A 15,723-nucleotide genomic window follows, 5' to 3' on the forward strand; every position below is an offset into this window, starting at 1 on the left:
CAAACCGAAACATACACACACCTGATTTTCTAGGGACCCCACCGCAACATCCCACAGGCTGCACTTCCGCGAATACTCCCGCCGCGCCCCTGCCCGGACTCCACGCCAGCGACGGCGGCTGACGAGGGCCAGAAACGTTTCTGCAGAGCCTGGACTTCCGGCTTTTCCTGGAGTCAGTATGTCTGCGCTCATCTGGCCACCGGTCCTCCAGGCGGCCATCCTTCAGTAATCGACGTAAACAAGGCGAAGTGGCCGTTTTGGCCGGAAAAGCCAGGTAAGGCTCGGAACAGTAAAAACCTACCGAAAATACCCATTTCTCGCACCTAAAATCCTACGAGGCAAACTGCACTGATTTTCAGAAGCTTGAATTTACACAAGGTAAACATGGGGTAGGCTAGTCCGCCTCAGCGGGCTGGCGAGAAAAGTAAATCCCTACGCACGAAGAATAATTGGGAAAACACACAGGGCGCAGCCATCTTAGAAGTTAGGTATCCGTACAAAAATTAAAAAGTCTTTCAGCAGAGGAAAAAGAGCAAACATAAAGGCTAAAGGACAAATACCCTGGGAACGCTACAGACTGGATATGGAGGCCAAGAGGAAGATTGTTGAGGACAACAAAATATCTGGAGAAGCTCTCACGGTACAGTGAGAGTGATAATGCCATCCAAGGAAGTGAAAAACAAGGACTGGGAGAAACTAAGCTTCCCTTAGGAGAGGTGGCGGGGAGACACACTGCCCAGCAAGGTGAGGAAAGCAGTCCCAAGCCGATGTCCAGGTGGCAAGTTACTCACACGTGGTAGTGGGCTCCCATCTGGATCCAGTGCCAAGGGCAGGGCTTTCTGAGAACCAAGGGCCAGAATTTCTGGGAGGAATAAATAAGAAAACTCCAGGGAGAATTAAAAATTGTACAAGAAATGAAAAATAATCATAGTACACTACATGGCTAAACTAAAAATGGTATTTACATAGTCATCATAATGTAAACACCAAATCTAATCCAACCGAAATTAACATATAACTCCTGGAAGATGAGGAAAAATAAATCCCTGCGTGTAGAGAACTGTATTTGCAGGAAAAGTTGTTCTGAAGTTTCCTTTATGATAAATTTATGGATAAAGCCCCCAAGTTAAAAATCCACTGTTAGTATACCCATATTAAACTATCAAAATCTTTAAAAAAGTAACTCTTAAGCTTAAGAGAACTGCAAAATAAAACAGAACCTTTTTATCTTTAATAAAATGCATTTCCCTTCTTTAATCTTTCTTACATATCATCTACTTTCCTGCAGAGTTTCCCTTATTTCGATCAGTCTTAGTTACACTAAGCAGAATTTGATACTCTTAGAAACCCCTTAATCTCTAGTGAAGAGTAAGTATTAACCAATTGTGAACTGTTACAACAGAATCCTTTAGATGACAAATTTATGAAACAGTGCAAATTTATGAAAAGTGCAAAACACGTTTACCAACAGATTTGAATACTCTTAGTTTCTTTGCAGTAAGAAGTCAAAAGCACAAACCTACATCCAGTAATTAACGACTTAGCATTTTATCCTGTTAAGACCTAGATGTCCACAATTTAATTCCATTTGTCATCCAACCAAAACTTTAAATTTTCAGGTTACCAAAGACTTTGAAAGTTACTTCAGCAATTACCCATTCGAACTTTGAGACAGACAATTAACCATCAGTTTAGTCATTTCTTTGCTAATGAATTTTAACAAATAACACGGCTTATTTGACCTTCAGTAAACTTCGAAGTTTCATTTTACTGCTGGTAACTTAAAAGTTACCACGTTTTATCTTAATTAAACCAACAAACTTAACTTAGCTCCAATACTGATTTACATTTCACCTGGACCCACTCCACTTTGAATGTTTAGCTGAGACACAAGTGGGAAGATCTGGAGTGGGGGGTGTTATGTCCAGGGGCTGCTCTTCTTGCTCCTTGACAGTGAAGAGAGAAGGAGCCATGGTGCGTGATCTAGAGGCTAGTTATGCAGGCTGCACACACGTTGGTAAAGAAACAGAAGAGCGAAACAGAAGAAACAAAGTGCTGCCAGGAGGCAGAAAATGGATTCCCAGTTTTAGAGCTCATCAGCCCCAACAGAGGAGCAGATGCTGGGCTTTCCCACCAGCAAGGGGGGAGGGGTTAAGCAGTCCAAGTCAAGCCAGAGAAGACGGGGAAACTTCCCCGAAACAAAGAGAGTTTCGGCAACTGCTTGGGTCTATTCCTTACGGTCTGTCTCGAGTTAGATTAACCCCAGTTGGCTCCATTTATAGCCATTAACATGGGGAAGTGAGTGAGGGAGAAGCCCCCACATCTATTAGGAGAAACAGAGAGAAATAAAGTCAGAGTCCCCTTTGCTAGGGATGGCCCAGCAACCTGGGTTTACTAACTAACAGACTCATTTGGGCAAACACATTCTGCAAAAGCCCCTTAGTTCAGGGTCCTGGTGTAGAGCAATAAAGGCCTAGGTATGAGCAATGAAGGTATCCTAGGTCCATTTGCCCTGTTTCCTGCAGAGGACATCTAACTGATAGATCCCACTGAGGCCATGCAGTGTTACAGGACCTCAGTCCTTTCTCAAGTTTTGCAATCCAAATTATTTCCAGTGGGTTAAAAGGCACCCCAAGGTAGTTGGGAACTGAAGAAGCCTACTGAGGCCATGCTCCCAGAAATGTAAAGAAGGTCCATTACCAAATCCCCCCTGACTCCTGGGTGGCGTCCCAAGCAGGATATGTCAGAGGTTCCCGTGTGTCAAAAGCGACCAGAGGCGTCCCTCAAGATATCGCTATTGATCACCATCCTGCCTTCCCCAGTTCCATCCATGTTGTCACAAATGGAAAGATTTCATTTCTTTTGATAACTGCATAGTATTCCATTGTGTATATATACCACATCTTCTTGATCCATTCATCTGTTGATGGACATCTAGGTTCTTTCCATAGTTTGGCTATTGTGGACATTGCTGCTATAAACATTTCGGTACACGTGCCCCTTTGGATCACTACGTTTGTATCTTTAGGGTAAATACCCAGTAGTGCAATTGCTGGGTCATAGGGCAGTTCTATTTTCAACATTTTGAGGAACCTCCATGCTGTTTTCCAGAGTGGTTGCGCCAGCTTGCATTCCCACCAACAGTGTAGGAGGGTTCCCCTTTCTCCACATCCTCGCCAGCATCTGTCATTTCCTGACTTGTTGATTTTACCCATTCTGACTGGTGTGAGGTGATATCTCATTGTAGTTTTGATTTGTATTTCCCTGATGCCGAGTGATATGGAGCACTTTTTCATGTGTCTGTTGGCCATCTGGATGTCTTCTTTGCAGAAATGTCTGTTCATGACCTCTGCCCATTTCTTGATTGGATTATTTGTTCTTTGGGTGTTGAGTTTGCTAAGTTCTTTATAGATTTTGGACACCAGTTCTTTATCTGATATGTCGTTTGCAAATACCTTCTCCCATTCTGTCAGTTGTCTTTTGATTTTGTTAACTGTTTCCTTTGCTGTGCAAAAGCTTTTGATCTTGATGAAATCCCAGTAGTTCATTTTTGCCCTTGCTTCCCTTGCCTTTGGCGATGTTCCTAGGAAGATGTTGCTGCGGCTGAGGTCGAAGAGGTTGCTGCCTGTGTTCTCCTCAAGGATTTTGATGGATTCCTTTCACACATTGAGGTCCTTCATCCATTTTGAGTCTATTTTCATGTGTGGTGTAAGGAAATGGTCCAATTTCATTTTTCTGCATGTGGCTGTCCAATTTTCCCAACACCATTTATTGAAGAGGCTGTCTTTTTTCCATTGGACATTCTTTCCTGCTTTGTCGAAGATTAGTTGACCATAGAGTTGAGGGTCTATTTCTGGGCTCTCTATTCTGTTCCATTGATCTATGGGTCTGTTTTTGTGCCAGTACCATGCTGTCTTGATGATGACAGCTTTGTAATAGAGCTTGAAGTCCGGAATTGTGATGCCACCAACTTTGGCTTTCTTTTTCAATATCCCTTTGGCTATTCGAGGTCTTTTCTGGTTCCATATAAATTTTAGAATTATTTGTTCCATTTCTTTGAAAAAGATGGATGGTACTTTGATAGGAATTGCATTAAATGTGTAGATTGCTTTAGGTAGCATAGACATTTTCACAATATTTATTCTTCCAATCCAGGAGCATGGAACATTTTTCCATTTCTTTGTGTCTTCCTCAATTTCTTTCATGAGTACTTTATAGTTTTCTGAGTATAGATTCTGTGCCTCTTTGGTTAGGTTTATTCCTAATTATCTTATGGTTTGGGGTGCAATTGTAAATGGGATGGACTCCTTAATTTCTCTTTCTTCTGTCTTGTTGTTGGTGTAGAGAAATGCAACTGATTTCTGTGCATTGATTTTATATCCTGACACTTTACTGAATTCCTGTACAAGTTCTAGCAGTTTTGGAGTGGAGTCTTTTGGGTTTTCCACATATAGTATCATATCATCTGCAAAGAGTGATAATTTGACTTCTTCTTTGCCAATTTGGATGCCTTTAATTTCCTTTTGTTGTCTGATTGCTGAGGCTAGGACTTCTAGTACTATGTTGAATAGCAGTGGTGATAATGGACATCACAGTCGTGTTCCTGACCTTAGCAGAAAAGCTTTCAGTTTTTCTTCATTGAGAAAGATATTTGCGGTGGGTTTTTCATAGATGGCTTTGATGATGTTGAGGTATGTGCCCTCTATCCCTGCACTTTGGAGAGTTTTGATCAGGAAGGGATGCTGTACTTTGTCAAATGCTTTTTCAGCGTCTATTGAGAGTATCATATGGTTCTTGTTCTTTCTTTTATTGATGTGTTGTATCACATTGATTTGTGGATGTTGAACCAATCTTGCAGCCCTGGAATAAATCCCACTTGGTCGTGGTGAATAATCCTTTTAATGTACTGTTGAATCCTATTGGCTAGTATTTTGGTGAGAATTTTCACATCTGTGTTCATCAAGGATATTGGTCTGCAGTTCTCTTTTTTGATGGGATCCTTGTCTCGTTTTGGGATCAAGGTGATGCTGGCCTCATAAAATGAGTTTGGAAGTTTTCCTTCCATTTCTATTTTTTGGAACAGTTTCAGGAGAATAGGAATTAGTTCTTCTTTAAATATTTGGTAGAATTCCCCTGGGAAGCCGTCTGGCCCTGGGCTTTTGTTTGGAGATTTTACTGACTGTTTCAATCTCCTTACTGGTTATGGGTCTGTTAGGCTTTCTATTTCTTCCTGGTTCAGTTGTGGTAGTTTTTAGGAATGCATCCATTTCTTCCAGGTTGTCAAATTTGTTGGCGTAGAGTTGCTCATAGTATGTTCTTATAATAGTTTGTATTTCTTTGGTGTTAGTTGTGATCTCTCCTTTTTCATTCATGATTTTATTTATTTGGGTCCTTTCTCTTTTCTTTTTGATAAGTCTGGCCAGGGATTTATCAATTTTATTAATTCTTTCAAAGAACCAGCTCCTAGTTTCGTTGATTTGCTCTATTGTTTTTTTGGTTTCTATTTCATTGATTTCTGCTCTGATCTTTACGATTTCTCTTCTCCTGCTGGGCTTAGAGTTACTTTCTTATTCTATCTCCAGCTCCTTTAGGTGTGGAGGGTTAGGTTGTGTACCTGAGACCTTTCTTGTTTCTTGAGGAAGGCTTGTACCGCTATATATTTTCCTCTCAGGACTGCATTTGTTGTGTCCCACAGATTTTGAACCGTTGTATTTTCATTATCATTTGTTTCCATGATTTTTTTCAAGCCCGGCTAGAACCTTGAGAATTTTCATTCTGAACTCTAGATCTGACATATTACCAATGTCTGTATTGATTAGGTCCCTAGCCTTCGGTACTGCCTCTTGTTCTTTTTTTGTGGTGAGTTTTTCCGCCTTGTCATTTTGTCCAGATAAGAGTATATGAAGGAGCAACAACAACCCCAGGAAAATATGCTTTAACCAAATCAGAAGAGATCCCAAATCGTGAGGGGGGAGAAAGGGGTAAAAAGAGGTTCAAGAAGAAAGAAAAAAAAAAAGAAAAGAATTTAAAAAAAGAAAATGAATAAAGAAAAATATAAAAGAAAAAATATATATATATTGGATAAACTAGTTAAAAAAGAAAAGGGTAAAAGTTTAAAAAACTTCTAGCAGAAGAAGAGAAAAAAATGAAAAAGAAAAAAATTAAATTAACTGCAAAACTAAAAAAATCACAGGGAGAAAGCCATGAGTTCCGTGATTTGCTTTCTCCTCCTCTGGAATTCTGCTGCTCTCCTTGGTATTGAAACCGCACTCCTTGGTAGGTGAACTTGGTCTTGGCTGGATTTCTTGTTGATCTTCTGGGGGAGGGGCCTGGTGTAGTGATTCTCAAGTGTCTTTGCCCCAGGCGGAATTGCACCGCTCTTACCTGGGGCAGACTGAATAATCCGCTCAGGTTTGCTTTCAGGAGCTTTTGTTATGTGAGCGCTTTCCGTAGAGTTCTGGAGGACAGGGATACAAATGGCGGCCTCCTGGTCTCCGGCCTGGAGGAGCCAAGAGCCCAGGCCCCACTACTCAGTCCGCCCTCAGATAACAGCGCCCAGTTACTCCCGTCAGCCTGACCTCCGGCCGAGCTCCGAGCTCACCAACCCTGCAACTGGTTCAAGGTAACCCCCGAGCTGGGAGCTTAATGTCGGCTCTGTCTCTGTAGCCAGCTTTCCCGTTCCAATCCCTGCAAGCTCTGTGACACTCAGACACCCCCTATACTTCTGTGACCCTGCGGGACCTGAGGCCACGCTGACTCCGCGTGGGCTTCGCCCCAGTTTAGCCTCTGGAGCGATGTCCTTCAGCGGAACAGACTTTTAAAAGTCCCGATTTTGTGTTCTGTTGCTCCACTGCTTGCCGGGAGCCGGCCCCTCCCCCCGTGGTCTATCTTCCCGTCGCTTTGGATTCACTTCTCCAGTCCTACTTTTCAGAAAGTGGTGGTTTTTCTGTTTCCAGAATTACAGTTCTTCTTCTCTTCCATCTGCGATGAATTTGCAGGTGTTTGCAATCTTTAGATAAGCTATCTAGCTGATCTCCTGCTAGCTGAAGTAGTCTCAGCCTGTTACTTCTCCGCCATCTTGACTCCTGTAAGCTAAACAATTTGAGGTAAACTTCAGAGAAGTTACACAGTAGCTTCTTTCGTCGATCTTATTATTTTGTGGGTATATTAGCAAGACCCCACGGCACATGATTAAACAACTGGAAAATGGGATTGATTCCCCTACAATTGTATAACTTAACTAACACCTTGTTTGTGGCTGGGATAATGAAATTGCCTAAAAGCCAGCCTCTCGCACTCCATAGGATTAACTATGGACTTGTGGAGATAATGGATGACCCCACTTTCTTTATGATTGGATGGGATGATGCATGGGGAACTCCCCTTATCTCGACCAAGTTTTCTCCCACTTGCCAGTGATCCTCTATAATCAGGATATTGTTAAGGCTGGACCACTCAAAGGGCTACTTAATGGTTTCATCCCTTAGTGATATTTATCCTAGAAGCCACCTCTGTTGAGGTGCAATTGCAAACAGATGCTTTAGCTAAGTATAGAACAGTCCTCATAAAAGGAGCCTTAAAGCTCACTATGGAACAGCCCCTAACTAATGAGTTCACATCAGGTCCAGATTTGTCTTAGAATTCAAAGGCCACCAATGAATGATGGAGGCCGACTAATTAAACACTGGGCTACACTAACAGATATGCCAGAAATAATACTTAAGTTTTAACTTTAAACCTACTTACCTGTATGCCTGAACCTGACCACTGTACTTCTTTCTCTATAGAGCAAAACCGTTCAGAGGTTATTGATCTTGCTTACTCTATTTGGCCAGATTTTAGATGCCCCTGTTAAAAATACGAATGACAGTTTACTGATGACAGTAGTTTTCATAGAAAGAATAAGAAAAGCTAGGTATACTATAGTGCTCACTAGCACTTTTCAATTGCCAAAGCCTAAAAACATTAACACTGACTCCAAATATGCCTTCCTGGTACTACATGCCCATGGAGCTACTTGGAAGGAAAGGGGATTGCTGTCAAGCCATAACTCCCCAATCAAATATGGGTCTAAATTACAAGACCCTCCATATGGCTGTACTAAGGATGGCGTATATCAAATCTAGGATACATATTTGTGTTTCATACCCTCATCCATTGGACAGCTCACTCAAAAGGCAGTTTTATGCTGGGAACAAAAGAATCATACATATGATACTTGGGCAAATAACACACGGTATCGAGGATTGCTATCATTAGAAATGTGTTCCCAAATAATAGTACTCCAGGCTACTGAAGGTTTTGCTACTGATTGGGTGAGGTGACCTGGCATGAGATGGTCAGCTCCAAACAGAACCCACTGGATATGAGGAACCAACCTGTGGCCCTGGCTTCCTCCAGGGTGGATTCGCTGTACTTTAGGATTTGCCTGGATTCATGGGTGCATTACTAAAACCATTACCACTCCAGTTAATCTCCCCAATTTAAAACAAAGATAGACACGATTGGGTTTTAAATGGTATGATCACTTAACATCCATTTTTTTTCCATCTGCGGGACTAGAGGATGTCATGTGGCATGTAGAAGCCCTTAGTAAATATACTACAAAGGCACTCAGTGATTCACTAAATAGCCTCTCCCTACTTAATACCGAAGTCTCAGATACGCAAGGCAGTCCTACAAAATAGGATGTCCTGACAGCAGCACAGGGTGGCACATGCACAGTTATCAAAGCAGAATGTTGTGTGTACATCCCAGACTACCACAAAACTGTCACAGAACTAATAAAGTATATGAATGCCCAGATTAAGGCTCTACAAGATCCTTCTCTTAGTGATTGGTTAAGTTCCTGGTTTGGAGGAGGACTATGGCCAACAATTAAATCTCCTTTTCAGACTTCTCATTTTTATTGCCTTATTAATCTTAGTTATGTTGCTTTGTTCATTGTTTCTCTACCTGGTGCCGAGACTCCATTGCTGCAATGACTTCAGCGACAGAAGATCCTGACCACGCAGAGACACACTTCTTCACTGTCAGCGCTGGATTCAGCTGCCTCTGCTTGTCATAACTCCTTATACATCCCTCAACTGATCAGTGTTGACCCGAGTAGGTAGGGACAGCTCTACGCCCCTATTCAAAAGGAAGTAGTTAAAGAAGATGAGATCTTCAACCACCTTAAAGATTTAAGGGTCAAAATTGTTCAGGGGGGAATGATGAGGGAGCACCGGGCTGGCGGAAGACAAAGCAAAAGCTGGCGCCTTGCACCCCCCTCTCCATCCGCTCCCCCTCTGTCATATGTGTAGCATCCCTCAGGCAGCCCTGACTGCCACGAACAATAAGCAAATAGTTAACTTAGTCCATTGAGCATCTACCTTCAGCTTGGGTCTTGATTCCAGGGTCCTGGGATTGAGTCTGCAGGATTGAGCCTGCTTCTACCTCTCCCTCTGCCTGCTGCTGCCCATGCTCATGCGTGCACTCTCTGTCAAATAAATAAATAAAATCTTTTTTAAAACAAGATTTTATTTATTTAAGAGGGGAGGGCCAGAGGGAGAGGGAAAGCGTATCTGAAACCAAGAGTTGGACAACTGACCAACTGTGCCACCCAGGTGCACATGACATAAGATTTCTGTTCACCCCTAATATGGGCAAAGATTAAAAGATTCATGAGATAGTGAAGAAATAGGCATTCTGAAAGAGTTGGCCTTTTTTCCCCCATGGGAAAAAAAAAGCTGTTAGGGTCGAGAAGACCTCAACCTAGGGAGGCGCAAAGGAACGACACCAAGGCAGCTCTTTCTACAACAGCACGGGCTTTATTGTTCCAGCATGCTGGGGCTCTGCAACATACCCGAAGATCAGGCAGAGGCTGAGAGTCCTGATCAAGGGGAGCATATGGTTTTTATGCATTTTTTAGACAAAGGCTTGTCACAAAGCCACGATCACAGTGACCTCTTTACACAGTTACAGTTCCTGGTATGCTCTGCACAGTTTACATTTTTCAGTTAGCCATATCTTACCGTCCGGGTACTGCTGGGGTCAGGCTGCTGTGAAACTAGGACAAAACAGTTCTCTTCTTTGTTAACCACAAGCATAATTCAAGGACACAGCAGAGCAGTTACAGAAAAGCAAGTTAGAATAAGCCCCACACAATTTAACTCTTTCAACTCTGGATCTCTTCAAAGCCAGGGTAATATTTAGGTCCATCAATAATTTTTGATATGGGTCACAAAGGCAAAAGAAAAAAATTAAATTTCCTTAAATCTTACATCCATTGATAAGTCCTTGAAACAGGCAGAGTGACCTTCCTCCAGGAACTCAACTGCCTCAATGTTAATACGTTGGTAAGAGCAAACTTAGCTCAACAGTATCCCAACCTCCAGGACCCTGTAAGTCTCCTTTAACTTCTAAAAACTTTGGAAACTTCCTTTACTTCTACCCTCCAAGATGTGTATTAGCAGTCATCTGCCAAGCATATGGCCTGCTGATATACAACTGAAGGGCCTCGCTGAAGCAGGAGAATGAAGTTCTTGTCTCACAGGGTCGAAGAATGAATCTCACAAAGGAACGTGAGTAAAATGATTAAAAGTGTTATTAAGTAAAGATATAGGGAAAGCTCTCAAGAGTGAGAGGGGTCCTGATTTGCCAATGTGGGCCTCCACCAACAATTTTTCTTTAGAACTGACCAGGAGCTTGTGGTCTTATCATTCTTGTAATGCCTTGTTTTGAGTAAGGACTGGTGATAACATCTTTAATGGCTTATTTCTTCTTTGGCATCTGGTTATTCTTTGTTGGTCACAATGTGAATATAATAAAAAGATGTAACCTAACCACCACCACCAAGCCTAGCAAGAAGACAACTTTTCCTTAAACTAAATTAGTTTACTCTGTGCCTACTGCCTTTGTCGTACTACATCGGCTCTTCGAAACTCTATACCGTTCTCTATGAGCACTCCCTAAGGTTGCTCCAATGGTTTCCACTCCTTGAAGGACGACTCCCTTTCGTGTACGGACATGTCCCCCTATTTCAAGATGGCCACGCCCGCTGTAAAATTTCGCTGCTTGGTATGCACCGCCGGCAAAGCAGAGGCAACCCGCCGTTGGCCTTGGCGCGCCTTCGGCATCCATAGAAACGGGAGCATGCGCACCGCCCTTTGTGTCGCTCACAACTGACGTAAGCGGACTAGTACTGTTCTCCCGGGCAGAAAAACCAGTTGTATAACCGGTCTCCCAATATGGCGGCTCCCTTATGAATTGGCCAACTGGGAGCCGCCATAATCTGTTTCACAAGGTCTCTGTCTAAAAGACCGGAAGCGGATCGGAATCATTGTCTGTAGAACGCCCCCGAGGTGGTGGTTTGGCCCGCAGACGTTAAACTTAACTTTGTGAGGTGGAACAATAGCTGAATTGATGGGCCGTGGCTCTTTCCACTCACCCAACTATTGCACGAAGGCTCTATTAAGAGGTCTCAGTTTCGCCTTCTGGCAGCAGAATGAGGTTGAGTGAGGTTTGTGGAGATTTGGAGTTAACGATAGGGGAGGCTTGGGTTGTCTGTGCAAGAAGTAAGCCGTTATGGGATGGGAGATGCATTCTGTGATTGAGGGAGCAGGGCAGTCAGAATGGTGTGCAGGCCTGGGGATGGTCAGGGAGATATTAGGGCTTGGGGAATTGCTTTGTAGAAAAGTTCAGTGACTGGGACGGTCTTGGAGGCAAATCAGATAGTGGCATTACCGAGACAGTGGGTCAGTGATTTGGATGCGCTTGGGAAAGGTCATTGATAGGGGCATCTTTCAGGTAAGGTCACTGATTGAGGACGAATGATGGGAGGTCAGTGTTTGGGGTGTTCATGAAGGAACTCAGGAATGTGGGTGTCTTTGAGGGTGTCAGTGCCTGAAAAGGAATTATGGGGAAGATTAGTACTTAGGAGGGCCTTGAGGGGCATGTCAGCAATTTGAGCATTCTTGGAGGTCAGTGACTGAAGAATCCTTGGAACATGTCACTTATCAGGACGTTCCTGGAAAGGTTTTACTAATGCCAGTGTCCATGGTGGGAATATTCATGGTGTTTGGAAGCTGGGGTTCAGTGATTGAGACATCTTTTGGTATAGTTTAGTGTGTGGGTTTTTTTTTTTTTAAAGAGATTTGAGCACAATTAGATCACAAAGGGAGAGGTAGAAGCAGTTTTTGGGTTGAGAGCCCAACTTGGTGCTTGATTCCAGGACCCACTTAACCCACTGAGCCACCCAGGTGCCCCTAGTTGCCTGCTTTTGATGTCCTTTGCTTAAGTTGGTGTTTGGGATGTACTTGGAGTGAGGGATCAGTGATTGATCTTTGGGGGTGGTCAGTGAATGGGGTAGCTTCTAGGGAGTTCAGTGCTTGGGGCAGCTTCCTTTCTTGTCTTTGAGGGTCTCCAATAATAGGTTATTTTATTTTCTATTTTCAGGTAGATATAAAAGCTAATTTTAAAAAATCTTTCCTTTCTTTACTGAACTCTTATTTCTAATGTAATTACTAATTGATTCTAGTAGGTTTTCTAGGTAAGCAGTTAGAACACCTGCAGGTAAGTTTAACTCAGAGAAAAGAACATGGAGTTTGGATTTGAGCAGACCTAAGATTTTTATCCATATTCTGCCACTTTACCATGTGAACTTGAGCAAGTTTCTCACCCTGAGACTCTTTTCCCTTTGTTAAACAAAAACAAAAAATAAACTGCGCTAAGTGCTTATACACTTAGATCACACAGTATATACCCAAGACAGGTTAGCAAGCAGTATCCCAGTATTTATACCTGTTTCTCTGGATTTTTTAGGCTTTTAAAAATTTCTCTCACTGGACATTTCCCCCCTATTTCTTTGTAATGGTCTTTCTCTAAGTGCAGATTTAGTTTTGAGTACAGTTTTGGTAAAATTACATAATTTAATGACAGCTTTGTTTCTTCTTATAATCATGTTTATTGAAAAATAAGTCATCAGGTAATACACATTACTTTTTTCCTTAAACTATCATATTAACCTACCACCTAAGGAAAACATAATTTTAGATGTATATATATATGCATTTGTGTGTATCTAAAATACACATAGACATACAAATAAGGACTCAAACAACTCATAAAAATCTGTTAGACTCATGCAATTTCTGTAATCTCCAGGTCCTGGCTTCCTGGGATAAAATAGTTCTATGAGGAAAAAAGTGAAGGTACGAAGATCAGCACTGCATCCTTATCCAGAGACCTTGAACTAGAGATTCAGAATAGAGCCCAGAATCAACAACAGAGCAGATATTAGATTTTCTGATGGTATATATAAGGACTCCAGAAAATGTCTCAAGTGAGTTTATTTGTATATTTGTTTTCTACTAGGACTTCACGTGGGTTTGAGAAGGCTTAATAATACACATATTTAAAAAATCTATTTATTCAATATTTATGAGGACTACTTTATACCAGATACAGCATAGAGAGATGTCAGAATTTAGGGGGAAAAATTAACAAAGGATCAACTTCACAGCCAAATTGCAATGAGAATATGTAAATCATATGTTTATACAAATTATTTTAAGTAGAACATAAATTATAACCCAAAAGATTTTTTTTTAAGATTTTATTTATTTGACAGAGAGATCACAGGTAGGCAGAGAGGGAGAAGCAGGCTCCCTGCTGAGCAGAGAGTCCAGTGTGGGGCTCCAGGACCCTGAGACCATGACCTGAGCCAAAGGCAGAGGCTTAACCCACTAAGCCACCCAGGTGCCCTAACCCACAAGGTTCTAAATAGTTAATAAAATTGAGCAACAAACTTGTGTTTACTGTTCCACATCCCACTTACCTATTGCTGCCTATCAGATCACCCTGAGGTTGGTGGTATGCATTTATTTTTATTTTTTTAAAGATTTTATTAATTTTTTTGACAGACACAGTGAGAGGGAACACAAGCAGGGGAAGTGGGAGAGGGCAAGAGACTTCTTGCTGACCAGGGAGCCCAATGTGGGGCTCGATCCCAGGACCCTGGGATCATGACCCGAGCAGAAGGCAGAAACAACAACTGAGCCGCCCAGGTATCCCTGCATTTATTTTTTGTCATTCTCATGGAGATTGAGTGGGTCAGGAAGTAAGACAGGGCCCTAAGGTGGTATCTTACATATTCGTGGGTTCCCAAGACCACCCTCGGGTTCAGTGATTTGGTAGAACTCAAGAGTACTCAGAAACATTGTTACACTCACAATTAGAGTTTATTAAGCAAAAGCAAAAAGGTACATAAGGCCCAATCCAGGAGATACCAGGCAGAAACTTTCACTTATTCTTTCTGGGTGGAGTCATTGTGAACAGTGTTGGATTTTCCCAGCAGTGACTTGTAACAACACATTTTCAGTATTGCTAATCAGGGAAGCTCACTCAACTCTTTGTTTATAGGGTTTTTATTTGGGTTGGAGACATAGGCAACACTGACTATATGAATGGCTGATTTAAGTCACCAGCCCTTTCAGAAGTAAAGCTGCCATGGTATGCCCCAAGTCTCCCACCATAAGCCACACTGATAGTACGAATTATCTGGTGTAGCCCAAGGCTCTCAGGTAAAGCTATTTCTAGGGCTTAGAGGTTAGTTCCTATCAACAGGTAAGCACCAAACCTTGCTTTGGCTTGTGCAGGGTGTGGACAATGCACATTGCTGTGTTAATCCTTTTTGCACAGTTTTTCTCCTCACCATGTCTGAAACCTCAGCTGGGAAGACTCAAAGGTTGGGGAATGGAATCATCTGAAGGCTTCTTTTTTCCTATTTCTGTTTTCCAAGATGACGTGACTCAAAAACTAGACAGCTGAGGCGCCTGACGAGTATTTATGCATGGCTTCCCTTTGTGGCTTGGGCTTCTCACAGCATGATGCTAGATTCTAAGAGAACCAGACTGAAATTACAGGCCTTTTCTGCCTTAGCTTCAGACATTATTCTACTGCATCATTTTTGTTACAAGCAAGTCCCTAAGACAAACTAGATTCAAGGGGAGGGGAACAGGCTCCACCTCTTGATGGGAGAGTGACAAGATCACATTGCAGAAGGTTTTGGAATGGGACATACTGTTGTGGTCATCCTTGGGAAATAACAATCATCTCCCACCTGGCCGTCAATAAAAACTCATTGGCGATTTGCCTTAAGGAGAAAGCTCCTCAGAAAAGTAGATCATTCCTATCATGTAAGTAGGAAGAAATGTTTCTGGTAGGTTATTAGTGAGACTGTTCAATGCTCAGTTCCCTCTATAGCAAACCACCAAAAAAGTGGTTTATTCCCAGAAAAGCCCGTGGTGTTATATCAAAGCCAAACTCAGTGATCAGAGTGCTTTAGAGTTTCAAAACCGTGTAGCTCAAGTCCCAGGCTCCTGGAGCTCTGACTTTATCCGGGGATAACACCTAGATTATCAAGAAAAAGGGATGGATTCTAAGACCATCATCATTTGTTCTTCCACCAACAGCCCTCAAAATTGTTATTTTTTTAAATCAGTGGTTTTCCATTCGGATGATTTTTATCTGCCCAGGGGACATTCGACAGGGTCCAGAGGTATTTTTTATTATCAGAACTGCTAACAGTATCTTCTAGTAAATAGAGGCCAGGGATGCTGCTAAACATCCCACAACACACAATACAGGCCTCCACTGTGGAAAGTTATCCAGCCCAAAATATCAGTAGGGTTGAGGTTGAGAAACCCCAATTTATATTAGTGAGCACTTCCAAGTTACATCTAT

Source organism: Mustela putorius, unplaced genomic scaffold (assembly GCF_011764305.1).
Source record: "Mustela putorius furo isolate JIRA1106 unplaced genomic scaffold, ASM1176430v1.1 tig00000196_pilon_pilon_pilon, whole genome shotgun sequence".
Lineage (NCBI taxonomy): Eukaryota > Metazoa > Chordata > Mammalia > Carnivora > Mustelidae > Mustela > Mustela putorius.